This window comes from Alosa pseudoharengus, unplaced genomic scaffold (assembly GCF_046254945.1).
Source record: "Alosa pseudoharengus isolate Yale_2024_CS ecotype anadromous, Long Island Sound unplaced genomic scaffold, YU_APseudo_1.1 YU_APseudo_1.1_scf_22, whole genome shotgun sequence".
Taxonomy (NCBI): domain Eukaryota; kingdom Metazoa; phylum Chordata; class Actinopteri; order Clupeiformes; family Clupeidae; genus Alosa; species Alosa pseudoharengus.
The window spans coordinates 1,291,702-1,301,701 of NW_027468680.1; the positions used below are offsets into that span (position 1 = coordinate 1,291,702).

Here is a 10,000-nt window from a genome sequence, read left to right on the forward strand (position 1 = left end):
TCTGAATAAAGTCTTAATACGAACAGAAACTGTGTTAAAGTTTAACCTTTAAAATATCAGTAGCATCACTGTGGTTATGTATGTGTACACACACACACACAACCAGGAGCAGTCGACAAACAGACACACACACACACAACCAGGAGCAGTCGACAAACAGACACACACACACACACAACCAGGAGCAGTCGACAAACAGACAAACACACACACACACAACCAGGAGCAGTCGACAAACAGACACACACACACACACAACCAGGAGCAGTCGACAAACAGACACACACACACACAACCAGGAGCAGTCGACAAACAGACACACACACACAGACGTGGCCCTGGTGGCATGCATACTAATCCTAACATGCATACTAACATGCATACTAATCCTAACATGCATACTAATCCTAACATGCATACTAACATGCATACTAATCCTAACATGCATACTAATCCTAACATGCATACTAATCCTGGTGGTATGCATACTAATCCTAACATGATTCATACTCCATTGGGCTACGGGGCTAAAAGTGTCCATTGGGCTACTTGGCCCCTAGTGGTATGCAGGGTTGGGTCAGATTACTTTGAAATGTAATCCATTACTGACTACAAATTACATGGCAATTTTTGTAATCAGTAACGTAATCAGGATTACCAAAAACATGTAACGTAATCTGATTACTTTAGGATTACTTTTAGATTACTTCAATAAATATGTCCCTTAAGTAAAAGACACCACCACTGAATTGATGAAAGAATTCTCATTCTATTTTTCTGTTTATTATTTCATTACATCTAAGAAATCTCTTTGCTCTGAGTAAAGCATTCCTGTGTGAATTAACTGATTTTTTCCTCCAAAAATCTTAATGTAGCCCCTTGTTTTAGTGTTACCATTTACTTTGAGGTCACCAGGTCCCATTGTCTGAAAAACACCCAAAACGAATAAATTTCTATAGCTATTTTCCACTTTGGGGGTGGTATTTTGGTGGTTGAAATTTTCCCCATCCCAAAATTGATCACTTAGTCATGGATGTGATCATGGATCACTATTCTCCAAACATGCACAACTCAGCTTAACCTTTATAAGGGCACACCTGGACAATGAATTTAGCTTTCGATGGATTTTTTTGACCCAGGGACATGGCCTGAGATTGAATGACACCATGTCCATTTCAATTGTGGGGGTGAGAAAAATATTTCTTTGGGATGTTTTTTAACCAGGTGAACCTGGTGACTTTCTCAAAGTAAACGGTAACACTAAAACAAGAGGCTAAATTAAGATTAGGAGGAAAAGATCAGGCAGTGTGCCGAGAGACCTGCCCCAATAGTAAATAAGTTAGTAAGTAAGTATAGATACTCTTTTGATCCCGTGAGGGAAATTTGGTCTCCCAATCCACGAATTAGTGAAGCACAGTGAACACACAGTTAGGGTGAAACACACAATGAGCACACAGTGAGGTGAAGCACACACCAACCCAGAGTAGTGAGCTGTCTGCTACAACGGTGCTCGGGGATCAATGAGGGGTTAGGTGCCTTACTCAAGGGCACTTCAGCCATGGATGTGGGCATGGGAGAGCAGTGCTCAACCACTTCCCCCGCCCACATTTTTTCTACTGGTCGGGGGATCGAACCGGAAAGCCCGAAGCTTGTCGAATTAAAAGATAACTAGGCTATCATTAAAAAGTTGCATTGCTTGCATGATAACATGTAATCAGGTAATCCCCAACAATGTAACTGTAATCTGATTACACAATTTTTTTATTGTAATCTGGGCTGATTATAGTTACTTGATTTTTGTAATCTGATTACGTAATCCAGATTATATGTAATCCGTTACTACCCAACCCTGGTGGTATGCGTACCCCCGTTGGGAATAAATGCTCTAGAGCGCTGCTCTGGTGGTTAGTGGTGCTCTAGAAGAATTAAGAATTAACCGATGAAATGACACAATGTAGCTTTAACTCAGCTGGAGTGCTGCTGATGCCTTTGGTGTGTCTCTCCTCTCTGAGTGTGTGTGTGGTGTGTGTTTGTGTGTGTGTGTGTTGTAGTGTGTGAGTGTGTGTGATGTGTCTCTCCTCTCTGAGTGTTTGGAGGTTTTTCTTCAAATGCCCAGCAGGGGGTCCTATGAGCTTACAAATGCAGATGTTGCAGTTTTTCTCCATTGGTTTGGCTCATTTCCAGAAACAAGAAATTACATTTAGTGGGGCTGTTAAGCTCAACGATCTTGCTTTTTATGAAAGAAGCATGAAACTTTCAGGGTTTGTTCTTGATGACCTAAGCTTTAATTTTAGATCTGGAGGCATTCTCAGTTTGACCTCTGAGGTCAGATAGAGGTCATTGACCTCTGTAATATGTTGTGACACTACAGGTGAATGGGGTAAAAAAAATAAATAGATATCACCATGAAACTTTCTCAGTTGATTACTCATGTCAAACTAAGAAAAAAATGTATTGAAAGTTTTTTATATTTTAATGTTTAAATATGCAAATTAGGCCTTATCTCATCAAAAATGCGCTAATTTGCATACATTTTAACAAAATCAGATTGTCTGATAAAGCCAGGCTCAAAATATTTTTTTCATTTTGTTGTCATATGAGATGGGGAAAGAATTACTGAGGGGTTTATGGACATCTACTTCTATTATCCTGTAATTCACTAGGGATGTTAACCGGTAGCCGTTTAACCGGTGGTTGACCGGTTAAAATTTTCTGCCACCGGTTAAAAAAAAACAAAAACAAAAAAACCCACTATTTTTAAAGCTCCCGAATGCCAGCGTCTGTTATTACACTGCGCACACACGTGACTATGGCATGATGATAATTGTAACAATGTAATGGCAAACGAAGACACGAAAGACTAACTTAGCATATGCCTACTTGTTGTGTTTTATTATTCATCTGTACTTAAATGGCATGACGACAGGAACTTATTGCAAAGGATTTTGTGCAGCACGCTACAGAGGCTGTTGGCAATCGGTAAGTTTTTTTACGAAGACGTTGGTTAATATACTTTCCTGTAACACCACCAAATAGCGTTCTCTGTTTGTGACTTTGTAACGTGAGCTTTTTATAGCCCGAGCTCGGTGCCGCGTTGCATGGAAGGTCGCCGTTGTGCGTAATGTGTGCCTGTGCGTGGGTGCGCAGGGAAAGCAATTATTTTTCTCCCCAAAACAAAACCCTTATTCCTCCACAAGTAGTGGACAATGATTGGGGAAAATGAATAATACAAAGGGCACGAACTAACATTGTGTGACGGGAGCCTAACCATTCTAAAATGGGGGGATAACTTGTTTCACGGGCAGAGAAAGATGCGCGACAGGACACGGGTATCATAAATGGCAGTTATAGAATTTTCGGTGACCGACTTTAACCGGTTAATGAGGCTCAGTGGCCGGTAAAGATTTTTTTTTTATTTCGCCATCCCTATAATTCACCTGTACCACTGTGATATGAAATTTCAAGGCCCGAAAAATTAGAAATGGGTGTATCTTAGGATCTAAATGTGATAGAAATATAAACTAAATATGTTTTTCCATGTTTCTGGGCATGAGAAACTTATCTATAGCATTGATAGCACTCTAAGAACATCATTACGTGCAGTGATGCAAACAAACAACAAAATGAAAAAAATATTTTGAGCCTGGCTTTATCAGACAATCTGATTTTGTTTTTTAAAATGTATGCAAATTAGTGCATTTTTAATGAGATAAGGCCTAATTTGCATATTTAAACATTAAAATATAAAAAACTTTCAATACATTTTTTTCTTAGCTTAACATGAGTAATCAACTGAGAAAGTTTCATGGTGATATCTATTACTTAATTTATTTACCCCATTCACCTGTAGTGTCACAACATATCCCTGCTGAAAAAAACAGCCTGACCAGCAAAAGGTGGTTTGCTGGTTGACCAGCTTGTTGATCAGCTTGTTTGACCACCCTATGATGGTTGACCAGCTAGACCAGCAAATCTCTTGCGAAAACATACCTTCAGCTGGTTTACCCACCTAACTGGTTTTAGCTGGTCTTTGCTGGTTTTCTTCCAGCTCTTGCTGGTCTTTGCTGGTGTAGCTGGTTAGGCCACCAGCTGGATATGCTGGCGTGACCATCTGAGGAAGCTGGTCATGCTGGTTTGACCAGCCTGTCGTGTGGGATACAGCTGGTGCAAGATGGTCATGCTGGTGACCAGCCTGCTAAGCTTGACATCGTTGGTGTAAGATGGTCATGCTGGTTTGACCAACATAAGCTGGCACGGCCAGTTAAACCAGCAGTGTAGACCAGCAACACCAGCTAAAATGACCAGCTTGAGGTGGTACGACAAGCAAAACCAGCTGAATTACCATCGTTAGGTGGGTAAACCAGCTTAAGGTATGTTTTCGCAAGAGATTTGCTGGTCTAGCTGGTCAACCATCATAGGGTGGTCAAACAAGCTGGTCAACCAGCAAACCACCTTTAGCTGGTCAGGCTGTTTTTTTCAGCAGGGATTACAGAGGTCAGTGACCTCTATCTGACCTCAGAGGTCAAACTGAGAATGCCTCCAGATCTTAAATTAAAGCTTAGGTCATCAAGAACAAACCCTGAAAGTTTCATGCTTCTTTCACAAAAAGCAAGATCGTCCCTATTTTAAGAGCTTAACAGCCCCACTAATTCTCAAAACACTAAGATCATTTGGCCAAACGGTCTTACAGTTCAGCTCAACACCAATGCTCACTTGCAAAAGCTCATATCTCTCCCAAAACCTTTCACCCATGCTTCAAAACTAAATTCCATCCCCTGCCAAGAAAATTGCAAAGATCCTTCTCAATTGCTTTGCCTCATTTCTTGAAACCGACCGGACGTTCTCAACACTCTTGGTGCTTTTGCCAAAATGACCTGGGTCAGCACAACACCACAATTCACCTGCAAAAGCTCATATCTCTCCCAAAACAGTTCACTCGTGTCAAAACTAAATTTCTTTCTCATATAGTCAGTGCCCCCAAAATGCATCGTCCCTTTGGCATTGTTAAGCACTGCAAGTGAAAATGTTTAGATGTTTTGTCACCATTGAAATATCCCTCATGTCCACCTCTCAGTCTTACTGTAGCCCAGTCCTTCATTGACAATGGTTACTGTACTCGTTTTTTTGTCTAGCTAACAGAATATAATTGTGTACAAAACGGAAACAGAAAAAAATAGGATTTTACGGTAAGAATTAGGGTTGGGTATCGTTTGGGTTTTATCTGATACCGGTGCTAAATCGATACTTTTAAAACGGTGCCGGTGCCGAAACGGTGCCTGAACCGGTACTTTGTTTTTAAAATGTTTTAAATTAAAATGGTCTAAAGCATGAATTGCTTTTTTTTTATTAATAAGAAAAATTTCAACATGAAATTGAACTGTTATATTCAATTTACTATCAATATCTCATACATGGATTTCTATGCAACGTCACGAAAAAATGTGTGCGCAACCAAGAGGCAGAAAGCACTATAGAACAGCATAGAGCAATGCAAAAGAGCAAAAGAATAAAATGAGTTTTTGTGCTGAAAACTGCACCAATTCGAAATCACGTGGTTAGAGAATGGTTAGAGAATGTTAAATATGTTCAATATCCCTAACGTAATGCATGTCTTTGCCAAAAATGACAAAATACGATGTTATATTAATAATGCAAATGAACGGCAAACTTTGAAATATAGTCTGAAATGAGATGTTATTATCATTGAGACAACAGGGGTATACAAAAAATTCCGATTGTAGCTTACAGCAGCCGACTATTTAGGTTAAGTTTATAACGTTGTGGATGGCCACCAAGCATCTTCTGCCCCACGGCTGCGCGCGCATCTAGTTTTGTTGGTAAACGGGAAACCTGTGTATTGCTCCTACGAATAATACATTTAAATGTTAAAACAGCTTGCCATGCATGCACACACAATGGTGAGCTCTGCTTTCAAGTTTACCCAGTGTAGGCGGTTTGCCATAATGTAGCCTATGTTAAAACCGCTTGCCATAAAACTGCCAGGTCATGGACAACGGCATTTGCAAGCAAGCTAATCTAACAGGGACTCTACTTTCCAGTTAATTCAGTGTGTTCCCAAATGCTTCAAGAAATTTCATGTCTTAACCCATAACACGCAGTAGTTTTGAACATGTTAGTCTACATGTCGGTGTTGAAGTGTTTAGATTCCCAGCGCTAGGCTAGTAGGCATTTTAACAGCAACTGGCTATGCGCTAACACCAGTCAGCTGAGTTTAATTAGCGATAACGGACAGAGATGGTTTCGTAGCCTCTTTGTCAGCTCAGTGACATCAGGTATGTAACCTACATATTTATTTTTTTTGCCAGCTCTTTTAACATGATCTTCTTATTCATTGTGATGCTATATGGGCCTCATGCACATGAAAGATTAATATCATGCCATTATGTTGTTTAACACACCGTGAAAACGTTTTCACCTTAGGCCTACAACTTTGCTGATAACATTTCAAATAAATGTCAGTTAGCGCATTAGCAAGGATATTGTGTAATGTATAGGCTAGCCTACTGTTGATGTTGTTTCATAGTCCTTTTGCTTGTGTGTAGTTAGGCCCACTGCTAGATTTTGACAGGAGCTCTCGATATCGCTTTAAAGTAAGCTACTTGGGCTCACCCAAGCTGTCAAACACTGTCCACTCGCCTATGTGGTGCACCCCTCTGGTTTATAAATTCAGTGTTTATCATATGTTAGCTAACTGTATCTGGATGTAGAGCAAGACGTTAAAGATGGCGCATGACATGCAGTGATGGCTCGTATAAAAAAAAAAAAAAAAAAAGAAACGCTATTTAAGCACCGAAATGAGGCACCGAAATCCACGTTGTTATTCGATGCAGTTACTACCGTTTGTGTCAGCACTGGTGCCACATTAGAACCGTGTTTCGGTGCCCAACCCTAGTAAGAACAGAGAAAAGAAAAACCTTTTTTGATGTGCACAAGTGACACAATGATGTGAAGATTGAACAGGTAGTTTTGAGAATTTTTTTTAAGTATATTTTTTTGGCCTTTTATGCCTTTAATTTAAAATTAGAAGGCATAAAAGTAAATTCTGATCTGAGAAATGTACCAAAGTGACTGAGAAAAACTGTAAAAAGAAAATGTAGTGCAATATAGTGCAATATAAACACATTAAACAAAAACAAAGAAAATGATATATAGCCTACAGTGCTGTAAAAAAGTCTGACAATTGAACAGACTATTGTGCATGTGATAACTTATACAATTAAATGATGCTGACACACTCTCAAATATGATGTGTTAAATAATTACACATTTTTTGTGTTATCACAATTTTAACACAATTTGTGTTATTTTGTGTTGTTAATGTGTCATATTACTGGAATATACTGCCCAATACAAAATGTGTTAAATTATTGGCCAATCTCTGGTGTCCTGGATGAGCTGTTACCCTGAGAGGAGAGGTTCTTTTCTCAGAACTTCATAAACCATTAGACTGAGAATTAACAATGCATTTTTAGACCAACAAGGTCTATTCACTTGGAAATTGTGCTATATGGAGGCTACCTGTACTTAATAATTTGCAAAGATGTACTGAGACATTGAAACATGTACTAAGACATTTGCAATTTGATGAAATTAATGAGAAATTCAATTCTGTTGTGAACAATTGCCAAGTTTGGAGGTTTGTCTGTGTTATTTTGAGAATGTAATTTCTGTTTCAAGAAATGAGCTAAACCAATGGAGAAAAACTGTAATACATATGTGTGTGTGGTGTGTGTGTGTGTTTGTCAACTATATTTTGAAGAAAGAGTACGGCTGTAGGGTACAGAACTGTGTGTGTGTGTGTGTGTGTGTTTTTCAACTAAATTTTGAAGAAAGTGTACGGCTGTAGGGTAAAGAACTGTGTGTGTGTGTGTTTAAAAGACATGTCTCTCTGTGTCTCTCCCTATCTCTCTCTCACACACTACACACACACACACACACTACAGGAATGTCATCTTGACAAACCCAAGAATGACATCAGTGTTCTTATCTAAACATGTGCCACATGCCATACTTCCTTTCTATCTCTCTCCAGCGTCCACGCACACACACACCATGACACACACACACACACACACACATACACACACACCCACACACACACATACATACACACATACACACACACACACACATACACACACGCACACACACACCATGACACACACACACGCACACACACACCATGACACACACAGGCACACACACACACACACACACACTACATAACACACACTACTAGGTATGCCTATAATATCTTACACCTTATTTAGCAAACAAGCTACCTGCACATTGTGATAATCTTTTAAACATTGTTTAAAAATCTAGCTCACTTAATTAATTAGCAAATTGCTAAAGAAACTTGTTGGCAGCTCGCAAGTGTGTGTGCGTGTGTGTATATGCTGAGTGTGTGTGTGTGTGTGTGTGTGTGGATGCTGAGTGTGTGTGTGTGTGCGTGCGTGCGTGCGTGTGTGTGTGTGTGTGTGTGCTGGTGTAGAGTGTTATCCCTGGTGGCCAGCTTTGTTTGCCTGTCTGGATATCCCGAATTACAACCTCAATACAGATACAGACCATCATACCGAACCCCTCCAGCACTCTCTTTCTCTCTCTTACACACACACACACACACACACACACTCCAGCATTCTTTAGCTGCTGTTTCCGCTGTTCAGTTTAACCTCAAGTAGTCATCATGGCACTGAAAAAAACAATAAACAGAATCAGTTTTTACAGCCTTCATATCAACAGTGTTATGATCATAGCATTATGATCATATATCAACAGTATTATACATATCAACAGTTTTATGATCATAGCCTACATATTAACAGTGTCATACATAACAGTGTCATATCAACAGTATCATACATCAACAGTATGTCTAAGCGTGGATAGTTAAACTAGTGGCAGTGAACTGGACGAGCATTGTTATTATCTAAATTCACAAGTTTTTTTCTGACTTTCTCCTCCCCTCTCTGTTGAAGCCGTGTGCGCGCGTGCGCCTGCTCGTTCCCGGTGGCTGTCGGTAGAGTAGCCTACAGTCGAGCGAAGCCGTTGATAAACACTCCCAGCACTCCGCGCCTGCGAGACGAGCCCCGGAAAATAGCCCACCGACTGATCTGGTCTCGCGGCTCGGGACGAGGAAACGCGTCTTCCGCCGGCTAGAATGTGAGTAAAGTCTTCGTTCCCTCCGTTAAGAAAACTACATACAGAAGACAAATCCCCGAAAGACAAACACACACACACACACACACACACATACACACACGGGATGGGGCATGGAGGTGGAGATCTTTGTTTGGCTGCTGTTAGTGGAACTTGAACGTGACCGTTAATCGCAGGCTCTGAAGAAGGAAAGCTCCAGAAACGATTTCTTTGCTCTAGGCTCACGAGCTGATGCTTGAATGTCTGTCGGTTGTGCGCGCGTTCGTGTTGCTGCACGCGCTTTTTGTTGGATGAAGAACTAACGCTGGAAACGTCGGCTAGACCGGAGGCTACCGGATGCACGCGCGTAACTTATCAACATCATTATTTTAGTCTAGAAGTAGACTCTACCAGGATGCTGTGTCGCTCATTATAGTTTATCATTATAATTTGTATCAAATATTTGACAGCCAGACACGGATTTGTGTAGCCTAAAATAATGTTGACTTGACAGAGGAATGCGGTTCAGGCCGACACACACAGAGAGAGGGAGAAGGAGAGAAGGGGGCTGTGTCGTCCACCGTGGGAATCCCCGAGACTTCCGGTCCCTCTGTCCGTCTGTCGGTCTGTCCCTGGACGCTCACGGTGCCTCTCTCTCCGCGCGGCCGCGTTTTAGTCGCCGTCCGGCCGCGGTGGCTGCTCTTCTGAGGCGCATGGCGGAGAGCTGAAAGCGCGTGGATTTATTTGTGCTAGTTTTGAAGTTAACGGTAATCATTTGGGGGTTTCTGGCAGGGGAATGACATGGCCAAGGATGCCAGAGGAGAGCGCGTGCGCAAAT

General features: G+C 40.9%; 2 protein-coding genes across 2 annotated transcripts in view; both read left to right on the top strand.

Moving 5' to 3' along the window:
- The window catches only part of ift57 (intraflagellar transport 57 homolog (Chlamydomonas)), an 11,368-nt gene extending 11,339 nt beyond the window's left edge, over positions 1-29 (top strand). The window contains exon 11 of the mRNA XM_076299835.1: positions 1-29. This exon is cut by the window's left edge and continues 529 nt beyond it. The gene's annotated coding sequence lies outside the window, so the exon portion shown is untranslated.
- Positions 30-9,030: 9,001 nt separating this feature from the next.
- The window catches only part of tmem71 (transmembrane protein 71), a 19,779-nt gene continuing 18,809 nt past the window's right edge, over positions 9,031-10,000 (top strand). The window contains exon 1 of the mRNA XM_076300175.1: positions 9,031-9,186. The gene's annotated coding sequence lies outside the window, so the exon portion shown is untranslated. The remainder of the gene's footprint in view (positions 9,187-10,000) is intronic.